Source organism: Corvus moneduloides, chromosome 5 (assembly GCF_009650955.1).
Source record: "Corvus moneduloides isolate bCorMon1 chromosome 5, bCorMon1.pri, whole genome shotgun sequence".
Taxonomy (NCBI): domain Eukaryota; kingdom Metazoa; phylum Chordata; class Aves; order Passeriformes; family Corvidae; genus Corvus; species Corvus moneduloides.
The window spans coordinates 66,227,087-66,242,894 of record NC_045480.1 but is presented as its reverse complement, the minus strand read 5'-3'; the positions used below and the strand labels follow the sequence as shown (position 1 = coordinate 66,242,894).

General features: G+C 37.9%; 2 long non-coding RNA genes across 2 annotated transcripts in view; one reads left to right on the top strand and one right to left on the bottom strand.

Annotated features, from left to right (window-relative positions):
* LOC116444812 overlaps positions 1-11,968 on the top strand; it is a 27,682-nt gene extending 15,714 nt beyond the window's left edge. The window contains exon 4 of the long non-coding RNA XR_004240534.1: positions 11,381-11,968. This is a non-coding gene — a long non-coding RNA (uncharacterized LOC116444812). The remainder of the gene's footprint in view (positions 1-11,380) is intronic.
* On the bottom strand, positions 5,219-15,808 carry LOC116444811. Its single transcript, XR_004240532.1, has 3 exons — positions 15,798-15,808; positions 14,464-14,468; positions 5,219-5,313 (listed from the first exon to the last, which is right to left on the bottom strand). It is a non-coding gene; the product is annotated as an uncharacterized LOC116444811 (long non-coding RNA).

Here is a 15,808-nt window from a genome sequence, read left to right as displayed (position 1 = left end):
GGTTGGAATGGACCTTAAAGATCAACTGGTCCCAGCCTCCCTCACCATGGACAGAGACACATTTCAATAGACCAGCTTGCTCAGAGTTCCATCCAACCTGGCCTTGAACACTTCCAGAAATGGAGCATCCACAACTTTGGGCAACCTGTTCCAGTGCCTCACCATCCACACAGTAAAGATTTTTTTCCTATTATCTAATCTAAACCTAGTCGCTGGTACTGATTCCCACCAATGAGACAATAAGCTTCGTAACTAACCATGTTTACGTGCAAGCCCTAGCAGAATGCAGACAGATCAAAAACATAGTTTAGGGAAGCACCATGCAAAGAAATCTTGTGCTAAGCATCTGCGCCCCATGATTTTAGGACTACCTGGAGACTGAGTGAGAAGAGACTTAAACTACCTCACACAAAGAGTCTTGAAAACTACTGAATTAGATCCCTCTACAACACTAGTAGCTATTGATTCATATAAAAGGACTTTGTAGAATGTACACAGTAGGATGTGATTCTTCCTAACCCTATTTCTTGTTTTCTTCTCTACCACTACAACTGTAGCTGCAATGGAGGTCTCTTTTGAAGCTCAAAATTTTCTATTTTGTGAACACTGGAAAGAATACATAAGAAATGTCATGTAATTTTCTAACAGCAGACAATTTCTCCTGAGAGCATAGACTTTGTTCAATCTAGCTGAATCTTTTACTACTTCAGGGAAGGAATAGAAAAAGCAAGACTGCCGAAGGAAAAAATAATTAGCCATCGTGTTTTAGAGTAGAATGCTAAAAACTCTCTTTTTCAATTTTTCAGACTTCATGTAGGGGTATCTTCTTAACCATCTATTTTCTTACACTTGCTGAGCACATGCGATATAGTACAGATTCTGAGGTTTCTTCAGTTGTGGGAATTTCAGTCAGTGGAGCAGTCTGAAGAAAGTTGTCCTGAGACCAGAACCAAATACACTTTGATGGTAATAGCTTTAGTAAGATTTTTTTTGAGCTTGACCTGTTAAGGGCTTGATGGATTTTCTATAAGGCCCCATCTGACATATTTTCAATATACTTTTACCTACTCAGAAGCATGCTTTGGTAATTACAAATCTGAGGATGTCTCAGCTTCAAATGAATCCAACTTTCCCTACCAAGCTGAAATATTATCTCCATTAAACAAGTTTTCAGCATCACGATACAATATTCTTCCAATTAAATTGAAATGTGTTATATAGAGCATAATAATTTGGCGACTAAAAGTGTGAATACTTTTAATGTGGCATATAATTTCCTAATGCAGAATACTTTTCAAATACGATCTCCTGCTGAAAGAGCTCATTGTATCAAAAAGTAGAAACCTGTCAATAATACCCATATGTCCTATAAAATGTTTTCATTTCTTTCATGGTACGTTATGCTTCATCAGTTTCCTTAATCCTAGCTGCAGTTCATGTTGCCGTGCTGAAACAGCTCGCTGAGCAGTAATTTATCTCTTGACTGTGGCATAACAACCACAAATACAGGTTATTCTGGGAGTGAGGATTTGCATTGCATAAACTGTATTTTTAAAATCATTTTCAAATGAGATTAATTCATGATAGGGAAATTTTCCCTCTATTTTTGGATCTGGTTTCCAAGACACTTGAGGCTGCGTCTTGAGTGTTTTTTGGGTATCAGTCAGAATCTTCATTTGGGGATTAGGGATTTCTGTAGAAATGAAATGATACCGCAAGAGAAATGAGAAGATGTTTCCCCCATTTACTTTAATACCTATTTAAAACTGGCATTGGAAAGATAATGACAGATTGCATTTTAGCTGAATTTTTCAGCTGTGCACTAGATGACTTGTATTTCTTTTCAATTAGGTTGACTGCTTTAGCATGGTGGGAGATTACTTCTCCTGCATGCTGAAAAGTTATTAACAATTAAAATGGAGGGGGGAGCGAGAAGCAGAGGATTATTGCACTCTTCTTTGCCAAATGACTAGGGTTTCTCTTTGTAAGAATCTTGTTTTAATGTTTGCTGCTAAGTGAGTATGGTAAGCATAGAATAGATATAATTATTATGAGAAATATGTATTTACATATTTACAAATGTAAATATTTACATAACAGTGGTACTTAAATAGCTTGGCCTCACACATCAGAAGGAAGCAAAGTTTTCTTAAGGCATTACACTGTGTGAAATGCATTTCTCAGGCTTTCAAGGCCCAGATATAGTAAACAACACTTTTCTTCCTACTTCTTTTCCCAAAGTAGGGAAGAAAACCAAGGGATGCACAAATGTCTCCTCTACAGCACTGGAGAAACAGGATGTTGTGGAGGGATGTGGGTGACCCCTATAGCCTCAGCCATCTGCTTGGATGCACCTTTCTTCTCCTCTCCTTTGGACAAACTTCACCTAAGTTCCCTTGGCTACGTCTCTGCATCACTGAGATACTCCTGGAGGAGTTCTCACAAATTGTTATTGATTTTGTCAATGGTAATGAAACTCAGAATAAAAATAGCAAACCCCCACTTTAGGCACTGTGCAGTTAACCAAACTCTTCTCCAAACTGCCCTTCTGAGAAACCGGTCAGAAATATCGCAGAAATCAATGGGATCCTGTAACTTTTATGTTCTCCCAAAACAACTCCTTAGCTCTGTTTTTTTTCCCCCTTTTGATTACTGAAGGATTTTTGACTGCAGAGGCATTCTACATTGCCAATGCCCTTTAAGAATGTCTGACTATCTGGCTTACCTTGATGTACTCTGTTTCCACCCTGCTGATTTTTCCATAAAGGCTTATATTAATCTAAACCAACATTCATTTAATAAACATCTCAGCAACCAAATGAATATTTAGCAATCATAACTCCATTTCCATCACAACAGGTATTGGCACAGCTGGCTCCAAATGATGTCCACTTTTATACCAGCTGCACAGACACAAATCCCATTGTTATTATTTATATTGTTATGTGTGTAGGTTACATCTATAAGAGGGTTTTAAAACAAAACAAAAAAAAACCCAAAACAAAACAAGAAAAAACAAAAAAGAGGTGTCTGGAGAGATGCCTACACAAAACATAGAACTGTATTAAATCAATAAAGTTAATTTGGGTTTTGTGCAAAATTACCAAGTCTCACATGCAACTATTTTTTTTCAGAAATCACTCTAAATCTTGGTGAAGGGACACCAACACAGTGGTTTTTTCTTCCAATGCTAACCAGGACTATTGACTTACTAGTGTACAGCTATTCCCAGAGAGTCTTCTGCAATATTATCTAGGACCAATATCAACAACTTTTTTGATTAATTCATCCTTGAAAACAATCTCTAAGATCCAGACCTTCCATTTCAGTAAATTTGCCTAGTGCAATCGATCTTATATATACTTACCAATTAAGAGTGTTTGAAAAGGTATGTATCTCAAGACTGAATTAACTCTGTGAACATCTCTGGCAAATTTTTCGTTCATGTAGTCTAGGGACAGGCAAGTATAATTACATTTGAAATCTAAGTAGTGAAGTCCAAATGACAGCAGATTAAAAAAAAAAAAGTCCCATAGCATTTACATGAACAACACCTTCAAATAATTCAGAATCAAACATTTTATGTTCTAGATCTAATTTCTTCTTTTTTTTTGACAAAAATTCTTCTAGTAGCAGAGATAATTCTGAAACTAAAAAATACCTTGATACCTATGCCTACACAGAAAAAGACACAGATAATTTCACATTTATATTAGTCCTGTATGTGTAGCCTGATCTTCCCACATCCTTTTTAGACTAGTAAAGCTCTGCTAACTTCAGAGCAGCTCTTCCTGATTTATGTCATAGCTATACTCAGAATTACTCCTGTCCTCATATTTCACATGGAAAGGTTCAGGATCAAGGTCCTTGCGCCATGTGAAGATCTGAGCCTTCTATGTTTTTTTTACTTTATAAATTTGGGCAGTCCCTATGTGTCATAGGTTAGCAAGCATAGTCCCGGAAGGGACGTCCTTGCTAAGGGGTGCTTACAGTTTCCTCTGGGAACTGATAGAACCTATCAGCTGGCCAGGTTGAATATGGACAATTCTCTAAGCCACTTAAAGTTGTGATCACCTCTGTGATCCACATTTAAGAATAGGCAAACTCCCCCTCCAAGCTCTCTCTCGTTTCCGGCGCTGGGACAGGTGGCTGCGGGCCCCGTGTGGGGGCCACCGGGCCCGGCCAGGCCCTGCTTGGGCCAGGCCGGGCCGGGCCACGGCCATCCTGGAGCCGATGGACCTGTTCCAGCTGTGGAACCCCCCCCCACTGCCTTGCCGTGGGCAGCCGGAGCGGCTCGGCTCTCCCCCCTCTCCACTGCGATGAGAAAAATTCAACATTCCAGCTGCAAAGCTGCAAGGCCGAGGTGAGATTAACCCTTTTATTGCTGTGAAGAGCTGAAAACCTGAAGGAAGAGAGAGAGGAGATGCTTAAAGCTGAAATTCTCTTGTGAAGCTATGATATATCAGAGTATCCTGTTGTAATTTCATGAAGATATGGGGGGTGGAGTGTTCAACTCGTGAGCAGAAGCACCTGCGCTGAGATAGGCAGATGCTGACGCAGCTGTAATTTCATGAGAAGTTTAGACAGGGAGAGATGAACCTGATGAGGACTTTTGCTCCAAACGGGAAAGGAGAAAACCTCAGTCCGTAGAGATGAACCAGATGAGGACTTTTGCTCCAAATGGGAAAGGAGAAAACCTCAGTTCCTAGAGATGCTCCCAGAGATAGTCCTAAAGATGAAGATGATGAAGACCCTTTGCTCCCAGGGAAGGAGAAGGGCCTCTGTTTTTGTTTCTGAACGGCTCGACCTTAAAATTGTACCCCAAAAAACTTCAAGAGTGGACCCTCAAAAGCAGTTGCGAGAAAAGCTGCAAGTCGGGGGAAAGGACTCACACGCAGGCAGAGAGACTCCTCTTCCTAAATGGACTGAACAATATTTGGAAGTGGGCGGCTGTCTCGTTGTGATAATGTTTTCATAGCATGAGCAAGAAGAGACTTCTCTTTCTAAATGGACTGAACAAGGTTATTATGGAAGTGGTAAACAGACTGAACATCTTAAGGGTTGTCTTTTCACATTGTCAGTGGGAGAAGGGAGGAAGGTGGGGGGAGGAGGAGAGTTCTGGAGGTGGTATAATTTTTTTTTTTTCTTCTTTTAGGTCTGTTAATAAACTTCTTTATATTCTTTCAAGTTTGGTGCCTGTTTTGCATTTCTCCTAATTCTTATCTCACAGCAGATAAACAGTAATGAGTATTTTGGACCAAACCACTACACTAAATTGGTGTTTCTGCCTGGTTATAAACCGAACCCGCAACACTATGTTATGTGGAGTTTTATTTAACAAAACACAATCCAAATTTTGGCAGTTGAAGTGAAGGGATACACAAAGGGATACACAAAGGCAGAATGGATTGGAGACAAAACTACTCAACTCTCATTTGAAGCCAAAATGAACCAAATAAAATGCTCTCTAAAAGTACCTGGGAACAGAATTTATGAAATAGGCTGAAAAAAAACGTGCCCTGTATGGTGTTGATGACAGCAATAACTCTTGACCATCCGAAAAGATGCCTCTTGTGATAAAAGCTGTGGTTTAAAACATGAGGTGAGGGTCAGTACACAGAAATCAGGTTTGTGTGACTGACGTTTGTCAGTGAATTAGATGATTTGTACCTGCTAATGGTAATTAAAAGCTATTAATAATTTTTCGTAACAGTCATATGTCTGTTACGAAAAATAATTAATATATGGCCATGGAAAATGCTTTGTCCTTGTCCCAGCTCTTTCTCAAAGTGCACAAACTCAGAAGCCCAGGGATCAGCATCTGGAGGAGCCCAATATTGACTTCTGTGCTGAGATGACTCAAGTTACAAGCAGCATTACATTTGAAGTGCCAGCTGCAGGGTTTTTTTGTGTTCTGCAACCACACAGAGATCTCTGTGGATTCCTGTAAGAAGATTCCTGTGTATCCTTGTTGGGCAAACTGCTTAATTAATTTTTTGATTACTTTTATTATATTTCTAATGAGTAGGTTCACTTCTTTAATGATAAAAATAATCTGCATTTATGCCAGTTAAATAGAACTAATATTATTTTTCTTGGAATCCTAGAAAAAGAATAATAATTTGTCATAAAGGAGTGAACTTGTACTTCATTCTATTTAAAGAATAAAAGTTAAAATGGTATCAATTCAGGAACTATATTAGGATCTCAGGTATTAACAAATGGACCATTTCTGTGCAGAAGGTCAATAAGCATCCCCAGTAATCTTCCGAATATCTAATACCTAAAATAGCTTCCAAACATCTTATATCAAATGTCTATAACGTGTCTGGAGTTAGTTACATTTTTTTACTCATTAACAGCTCTTTTCCAATCCTTAGTTCATCTTTCTTAGAAGTTTTTTAATCAAAAGATTATTGTAAAGATATTTACAGTGAGGATCAATGGTGCAGGAGGATTTTAAATGTCAAGTTCCCACTGACAGTCAATATATTTTGCTATGAAATGGCACTGGACTGTAACAACAGACACCTAGAAAAATCCAAGTCTCTAACTTGGACATTAAACTAGGAATCAAAATTAAGTGAGCTCTACTAATAATCTGAGGTTTATGATAAGGAGGAATAGGATTTTTTTTCATATATATGTATAAATACCTGTGCACATAAGTGTGTGTGCATTTTTCTTCAGATGAGAACAGATTTGAAATTGTTCTGATACTGGATATTTTTGAGTCTTTAATTGTATAGACTAACAAAATGAAGAAATGTCTTCATGTTAGTAGGGCATTTAAAAATAATTTGGGGAAGGATAAGTATAGAATTTCTCTCTTGGACAGTTTCCAAAAGAGGCCTCTCAGTATTATGGTGATATATCCTCTTCCTTTTCCTTAGGAATTCCACTACTGTGTTCTTGCAGAGTTATAAATCTGTGGCAGTCACAAAAAATTCTAAATAAAGATTTCTGCACACAAAATACCTTCATAGATATTTCCTAAAAAAAACATTATAGGCATTCCCTAAAGCTGGGAGAGGAGAATAATTTATTTCCAAGAACCAAGCAATTAATTTATTGAATACTGAGAAATTATGTAAATTATAAGACATTACAGAGAAGCAGAGACTTCTCACTCATCTTCAGGACGTGGAATTAAGTTTTAAAAATAAATTTTAAAAACCCTATTTTTTGCCTTTACAGGATTGATTCAGTTTACACTGTTCTTAGTTCAGGCATCAGATGTTCAGTGAAGAGTGTCCAGCTGTTATCACCTTCATACCACTCAGCAGCAGTAAGCAGTAGAGATCTGGTAATGATGTATATGTGCAGTCTAAATCACACAGGTCTCTTACTGGGGACCTGATACACTATAAGTGCACATGCACATTTGTGCTTAAATACATAAATAGAGAAATAAGAGAGGTAACATTATATTGAGAAAAAGAGGAATTATTGAATTCCAATGGTACTTTCTAGACCTCACAAATGTATTTTTAATGTATTTTTAATTCCTTGCATTTCCAACATTTAAGGCTTTACAAAATGGCTTAACAGTTTAAACAGCAGATATTACAGCTCTTGCTGCTTCGCTTTTCCACGCCTAATGTTTGTAATGGCACTCACTTTCAGTAAAAATGTAATACTCAAAAGTAGAAAGTCTCAAGAAAGAACTTCTTAGAGACAAAGAATTTTGGTAGCAAGAAATTCCAAGTGTAGTTTTGAGTTCTTCACCTACAGATCTAATAGCAGCATCTTGGCCAGTACTAAATGTTGTTTGTTCCACACTGAGAATACTGCTTCAGGTGGCAAACACCTGACCTCCTCTCCTCTGCCAAAGCCAACACTGCATTGGCTGTGAAAAATAAAACTCTGTATTACTTTATAGTACCTGCAGATCAAAATATTCTGATGTCTTACTGGAAAAAAGAAACTCAAGCCAGGGGCATTTGATAAATCTTTGTCTATCATTACTGTCCTCTATCTTGAGCATCTCAGAGATAGAATAGCTGCACACATATAGGATTTTTACACACATATATATACACACACACACACACACGAACAGGCATACACTACTCAAGGAAGTCAATGTAAATTCCAAAGAATAATAGTCATCCCTGGAGATTGGTGTATTGCAAAGCCTAAGGAAAAAAACATTCAGTTCTATTGCAAACATGCTCAAGATATTTGGATTTACTCCAAAAGAAGCTTCAATAGAATGTGCATTTTTGCTCAGCTGCCCCTCAAAAATAGCATTGCAATTTTCCCGAGTACAGCTGAATTGAAAAGCACATTATGTAATTTTTACTGCAGAAACCCAGTGATGCTGTTTGATCACTCAGTTTCTGTAGGCCACACAGTTTCCACTATATACAGATCAGAGGAGACACAAGCGAGGGATTCTGTCAGCTGCTTCTGAAGTACTGCAGGCTCAGGCTGAAGTACTTCAGATCTCATTTTATTGAGGTGCCTTAATTGCACCAAGTCCTACTCACCACAAACACATATATGCTGCACTGAGGCCACGTGCAGCCCATGCATTCATTGTCTGGGTGAAGACTTCAAGATTAGGCCCCTATTCAGAATAAACTGCATGTCAAATCATAGAGGAACAAATTTTGTTGAGAATAAAAACCAAGACAGCCTTGCAAAACTCTTATCTTGGTCCAATCTTATTTTCCATTTATGTTAACAATATAGAACAGGTAGCTTGGAGCTCTTTATCTTTTCATTGATTATACCATTCTGTATTCTGTACGCACTTCATTGTCCTCAGTTATAAATGAGCTATAACAGAATTTTAATAAAATTCAGGAAACATTTTCTGATTCATGCTTGCTATTAAGCACAAGTAAAATGAAATTTATTATTTCGGTTGGGGTAGTACATTTAGTGCTGATATATCGCCTAAGATATTAACTCCTAATCAGATGCTACTGAAATATATTTCAGCTTGTAAACACTCAAGTATTTTGTTGGGCTGTGCTCTGGGTTTTTTTACTGCACAACAGAAAGGGTAATTGAATAACTAGATTTTCTGTACTCTAACATGTTTTGTTAAATTCATTCAACCAAGCAACTGCGAACTCAAGAAATTAGTTACTTCCTATCAAAGAGTATGTCAGTGTAATATGATGGGTGTTTCCCACATGATAAGAAAGAAAACATAGACTTCACTTTTGCAAGTTTTCTTTGTTGCAAGAATTTCCTCACATTTTCTTTGCAGCTTACACAGGCTATTGAATCAGATTTTCTTGGGCATAAGATACCTGGATATATTGGGCACATACTCATTTACAGAGCATTACTTGTATGAAATATATCAACATATAATGTACTTATATAACTTGTTCTTATTGGATAATTCGGTAATACAAATTGCATGTAATTAATCATTATCTGGTAGCCCATGTAGATTATTAATAAAATAATTATTTCAATTTTTAACAGTCCATTTTCTATCCCATAAAACTTTATTTAATTCTTCTCTCTGAATTTTGGCCACAGTACTGCAACTTTATTCTTGATTTATGAACATACTCTCTTTGTCTACCTTGTCCCTTGGAGGGATAATTTGCAGATCAGTTATTTGACAAGTACTGGGAGAAAGCCATTTCCTCTCTTTTTGCCCAGCTGTTCCAGGCAGTGAGAGTAAAGAGACCCTATAAACCACTTTACCTTCCTTAAAGTCCACAGAGATCAATAGACACTGCTCCTTTACTCAATTCCTCAGCCCCATATCTAGGTCATATTGTTACACCAAAGTTCAAAGATTGCAGACAGAACTTAGTATCATGGCTTTTTCAGCACCAAAACTTTGTCTCCTTCTTCATTCCCTAAGATCATTTGTAACAACTCCAAAGAGAAGACCAAAATTCAGACCATGAAACAGATTCAGTGTGGGTAAAATTGCCAGGAAAAAATGGACACATTCAGAAGTCTTCTTTACAGCAGACAGAAAGTGATTTTTCTCCGTGAATGTCCACAGAGCTCAGCTGGGGATGATAAGATGCAATATTTTAGATTTGCTCTTGAAAATCCTGAGAATCTGCTAAATCTCTGTGTTCAAAGGTTTTTCTCTTTGTAAATGTCACAGCTCACTGTTATTGAAGGTTTATCTATTGTAATGGTACACTGAAACAAAAGCCATATTTAAAATTTTGTCCTTTTACTTGTAGAGAAAAATCCTGAGCAACAGAAGCCTTTTCCTAATACTCATCCTTGCTAAATACTGATTTAATGTTACTGTTATGGCTAAGGGTGAAAGATGCATGGTAGCAACATGATGCAAGATATTTGAGCATTGAGGTTGTTTTCTTTTCTTGCTGGAGATTTAAGAGAGAGCAAAAACAAAAAGGGAAATAACACTGAACAGAATGAGACGGAGGGCTTATCATGTATAGCCTGAACCAGGACAATGGATGATTTGCTTCAAGCCTGTTATAGCCCTTGAAATAAGCTAGCCGTATGAAAATGCTAGGATTTTAAATATAGCTCTGTCTAAGCGCTTCAGTTTCCCACTGTTCTACAATAGGAAGCGATAACTTCACATATTGAAAGAGTCCATTTAAAGTCACCTAAAGAATTTTAAAATACATCTCTATCTGATGTGATGCCAAAGCCTGGAAACTTCTTCAATAGGTTTATAGAGAGTACAGAACATCCAATACGTCTCTCCTCTGTAAGGCAGTGGGAACGTTGGACACTGAAAATCAGAGAGCAAGCCACGGCATCTCTTCTTTGGCCCACATTCTCCCTGTGTGTTCCCAGTGCACCTCTTTACACATCCAAACCTTTCATCCCCAATGAATGTTTCCAACATATTTGCTAGAACTATAAAAACCCAAACGTGTTAGAGAATAGTAATTTTAAAATAAGGTCAATTATAATATTTAATCTTTAAAGGAGGAACTGATCCTTCCCAAATCACAGCCAGTCCATTCTTATTACGTTAACAAGCAGAGAGTATTTTTCCCAGCTTAAACTACTTGGTGGCTCTCCATGTATCATTTCATGGAACTCAAAGACAAATAAGTCACCCTGGGAGGGTCTCAAAAGTCTATTTAGTTGCACATGAATAACTGGAGAAATAAAGCATTCACTTAGTTTCATTTAGATTTAAACCCTAAGCAACGCAGTTTTAAGGAAAAAAGAAAGATAATTTGCTCTTACAGGTCACTACCTCTTGCAAAAGCAGTGGGAATAGGAGGGCTTGGCAGCTGCATTTTTAGCAGTTCCCAATCATGTGACAGGACAAGGCTTGACAATGAAGATAAAGATTCTTTGCCTTGGTGACTGAATTTCTTGCTTTGCAGAGGTGGCATCTTATGACCTCTGAATCTCAAACTTCTAACCTTTCAGGACTCTTTTTCTCCCTCTTCAGGACCTCCTCAAGTCACAGACAGTCGCTCTGCCAGCAGGGGCTCAGCGAGGAAGACCCAGGCATGATCACCTGGCACAGACTCAGGTGCTGCAATGAAGAGGATGGAAAAACTTTTATGGAGAAGTTGTTACAGGGACCATGACTACAGGGCTCTTGTCAGCCACAGTGGAGCTGCTGTTGTGGACAAAAGCCACAAAACTGCTTTGGGAAGTGCTTCTTTGAAAAAGCAAGGCTGTGGATTAACTCACCTTCCCCTGAGAGAATGTACCTCTTTACAACCAAAATCTTTCTTGAGAGGTCACTGACGAATTCGGGCTATTACCCAGTGGTGTTGTTTTCACGGTTGCTGGCCACTAGTATGTGAATTTTTGTAAATATGGGCTCTGCCTAAGGACCGTAGTGGTGAAGTCTCCTAACCCAAGAGTAGAGAAGAAAGATTGCAGAGTTCTATATAACTTTGTTTGAGAACAATTTTACCTGAAAGTAAAGCATATTTTAATGTGACTGCCTTCAAAACTGACTTGTATTACACTTATTTCCCCACTTTTCCGACTGAAAATAAAAAAGTCACAGTTAATCAACAGTTAATCAACAGGAAGTACCTTAAACGTTTCTTTCTGTATGAAGTTGATTGTGTTTAGGATGTTTAGCTAAAACTGTTCATATAAATTCTGATCTAGATATTGGTTTAAAACAGGATTTGTTAAATGTGTTTTAATAGAAAATAATCAGTGCAGTATATATGGACATTTCCATTGAAGAGTGCTGCAGCATAAATACATTTTAAAATGTATTTTAAAGAGTTTGTGTTTACAACATATTTTCATTAAAGAGACCTGTGTTATAGAAGCTGCTTTTAAAATCAAACAGTAAACAGTTTTCATTATAGAATGTGTTTCCATTAACACTATCTGCATAAGGAAAAGACATTTAGGAAAAAAAAATTCTAGTGATTGTTTTGCATAAAAGGTGCATTAGCATGGAAAATTTCAGCAAAAACTATAATCTATTTTTGACAGCATTTACCTGCAGCATTCATGGTGGAAGCACATACTAATCTCATGGTAGGTGAGTTGTTTTGGAGAAGAGAAATATTCTTCTTAATTGCTTTAAATGCAGTATTTTCTCTCTAAAGTATTTCTGATGGAAAAAATGCTGGATGAGAGAATGGTTTGCATCACAGCAGCATCCAGAGGTTCAACCCAGATCAGGGCAAGGTGGTACACCAGGACAAAGTATCTTCCCTGAAGAATTCCACTTTTTTTGAGGAAAAAGGGAAATAAAGGAGGTGGGGGGAAGGGGGGAACAGAATATCTGAGGTGATAGGCTTTATTTAAGATCGTATGCATATCCTCACCACAACAGGGAAGAGAAACTGGAAGACCACAGTTTGAATGGAGGTCTAGTAGAGCTCCATATTTGGTATATAAAGTTTTTGACTGCCTTATTCTCTGCTCTGGTTTGTTTCTCACTGGTGGTGGCACTGCTACGTCATAATCTGCTGCCATTTTAGGGATCTCAGCACAAAGATCACAGATTTACAGACAGCCCACAGGGAATGTCTTGAAAGGGACTGTCAGTTCCTTTATGCTCCTGCTGATCACTCTGATGCAGTACTTTAGGTAAATACCTAATTGTGTTAGAACTGCACTTATTTTTCTACCATGTAAACACAGGTTAAGGTTTGGGACTTTTTTATTCTAGCTCACAAGACTACAACAGTTTATTCTGAAGCATTCATAATTTCAACACATTTGCCAGAGGTAGCTATTTTGTAAGTGGCTTTATAAGGATTCACTCACTACACTCAAAAATGAATAGACATATTTTAACACTACAAGGTCCAGGAATTGATTCAGAACTCATTTACACTTTTATAAATTAAAGAATTCCATTCAAGTCATTTTGCTATAATGGTTATAAGCCATCAGGAATTAATGCAGAAAGCTAATACTTGTATCAAGAATGTGAATAACATTTTCCAACTTGCATTTTGTTACTGCTTTAAGATATTTACATGCTAAAGAGTGCATATTGTATGTAGTATTAATAACTTTAAATCAATTTAATATTCAGTGCAACTACATTAACGTAATGTTATGGTTAAGAATTTAAATGCAAAAATGACAAGAAATTTTAAAGCTGTTTCCCACAGCAAACATAACTCACTTGTATATAAATTTCAACGTAACTGGAGTAGTGAAAATATGAAAATTAATTCTTTAAAAGAGACTTTTAGAGACAGGAAAATATCACATTTGTGATTGTTCAATGTCTTATAAGCACTTTGCTGTTCAGTAGCTGCTCTGAGTCAAGCAATCTCAAATGAGTCTTGCTTCATCCAGGTCTTGGACAACTCCTACAGCCTGCTCAGAACTGTTTCTGACTTCATTTGTGGGTGTAAGCAAATTTGTTCTGGGTAACACTACGGTTTCAGTGAGGAGTACACAACTGGTTTCAATTAACACATACTCCTCACCAATTGGTTGAGGTTGGATGAGGTTTTGAGCAACCTGGTCTGGTGAAGGTGTCCCTGGCCATGGGAAAGCCGATGGAACAAGGCAGTCTTTAAGGTTCCTTCCAACCCAAATCATTATATGAACACTTCTGGTTAATTTTCTTAGTCTCTTCCTCAGTCATTCTCTACCCCAACCCGGAGCAAAGTGTTGAGCTGTTTTAGCAGCCGAGACACTACCAGCATCGGTGTTAGGATTTAATCAGTTTGGAGGCACAAAGTCTTCACCATCCTCAGAAATAGACATGGGACAAATAGTAACACTGAGGACTACAGATTACTCAACTGCTGCTTTCAGCTATCACTACTCTTCCTTAAGGTTTTCCTGCAAATTAAATTTTCCCAGCATTTGCTTTAGCTAGGGCAGGCAGAAATTTTTCTGTGGTGTCCTCTATTTTTATTCAGCACGTAGGATGAAAAAGCTTCCTTCTACTCAAGTACCAAGTAAAACAAGCTATGATTAGTAATGCGAAAGTGAAACCCTCTGTAAGGCCTCAAAAAGCTCTCTTGACAAGGATTGTAAAAGGGCTTATGATTGTTCATGTAATTTGAGTTAGAGGCACAAGACAAATACTGACAAGATATTCTCAACAAAGTAACAGAAAATACTTTACTGGCAATTTTAGAGAATCAGAGAGCTTTGGCAAAATGTTTAGAGCAGCATTCAGTCAATATGAAACACTTTCCAAAGTATTAACTTAGTCCATTCAACTTCACTATGTATCTAAGGCCAAATTATTTATGTCTGCACAGGAACTCACCACAAGACCTTCTCTCTCTACCATTTGCTAAAAATTGTAGTTTAAGGAACAAATGTTTTGAAATTGTAATCAATCAGGTGTATGAAACAGGCATCTGCTCACCCATGAAAGCACATGAAGTGGCATATGAAGGTCATAACAGGAAATTTTGACTTTCAAGCTAATGGGGAGTCAACCCGTTGGACCACATGCACCTTTTTGGATGGCAGCACACTCACCCAGCATCTGGCATGTTCAGGGGAAGTCAGAAACCCCATTCTAGGCTCAAAATCCCTAGGAATTAATCACAGAGTACTTGTATGTATTCTGAGGGAGCAAATCCTTACTGTAGCTGAGGAATCTGTGTGTCCAAATCAACAAGTGGAAAAAAGACCAACCTTGTAAACCTAGAAGCGTTGCTCAGAGAGAAAGATCTCTAATATGTCCATTGTCCAAAAAGGGCTAAAAACATGGTGAAGGGCCTAGAGAAGAAACGTTGTGAGGAGGTGACTTGGTCTGTTCTGCCTGGAGGAGACTGAGGGGAGACCTCATTGCAGTTACAAATTCCTCGTGAGGGGAAAAGGAGGAGCAGGCTGCAATCTCATCTCTTTGATGATCAGTGGCAGCAGCTGAGAGCATAGCCTGAAGTTGCATGAGGGAAGGTTTAGGATAGCTATCAGGAAAAGGTTCTTCATCCAGAGGGTGGCTGGGCATGGGAACAGGCTCCCCAGGGCAGTGGTTATGGCCCCAAGCCTGGCAGAGGTTCAAGAAGTGTTTGGGCAATGCTCCCAAGTACATGGTGTAATTCTTGGGGCTGTCCTGTGCAGGGCTAGGAGTTGGACTCAGTGACCCCAGTGGGTCTCTTCCAACTAAGGAAATTCTAGTATTCTATGCATTTTAATGATAGGATTTCTACAAGCATTGTTTGTATACACTCTTACTCCCTCTGGAGCTCTTCTGAACTTGTATAGAAATGGTTTGTCATCCTTTTCTGAGACATAAGCCTATATATATATACACACACATTATATATTATATATATTATATAAATATATTTTTAAGCAAATGACTTAAAAATTAAAGGAGAAAGCAAAATTGAGACAGTAGCTACTAATTAAATGGTAGTGTGAGTGATTTTTGCAATTTTTCCTAAGCACATCACGTGGAGAATAC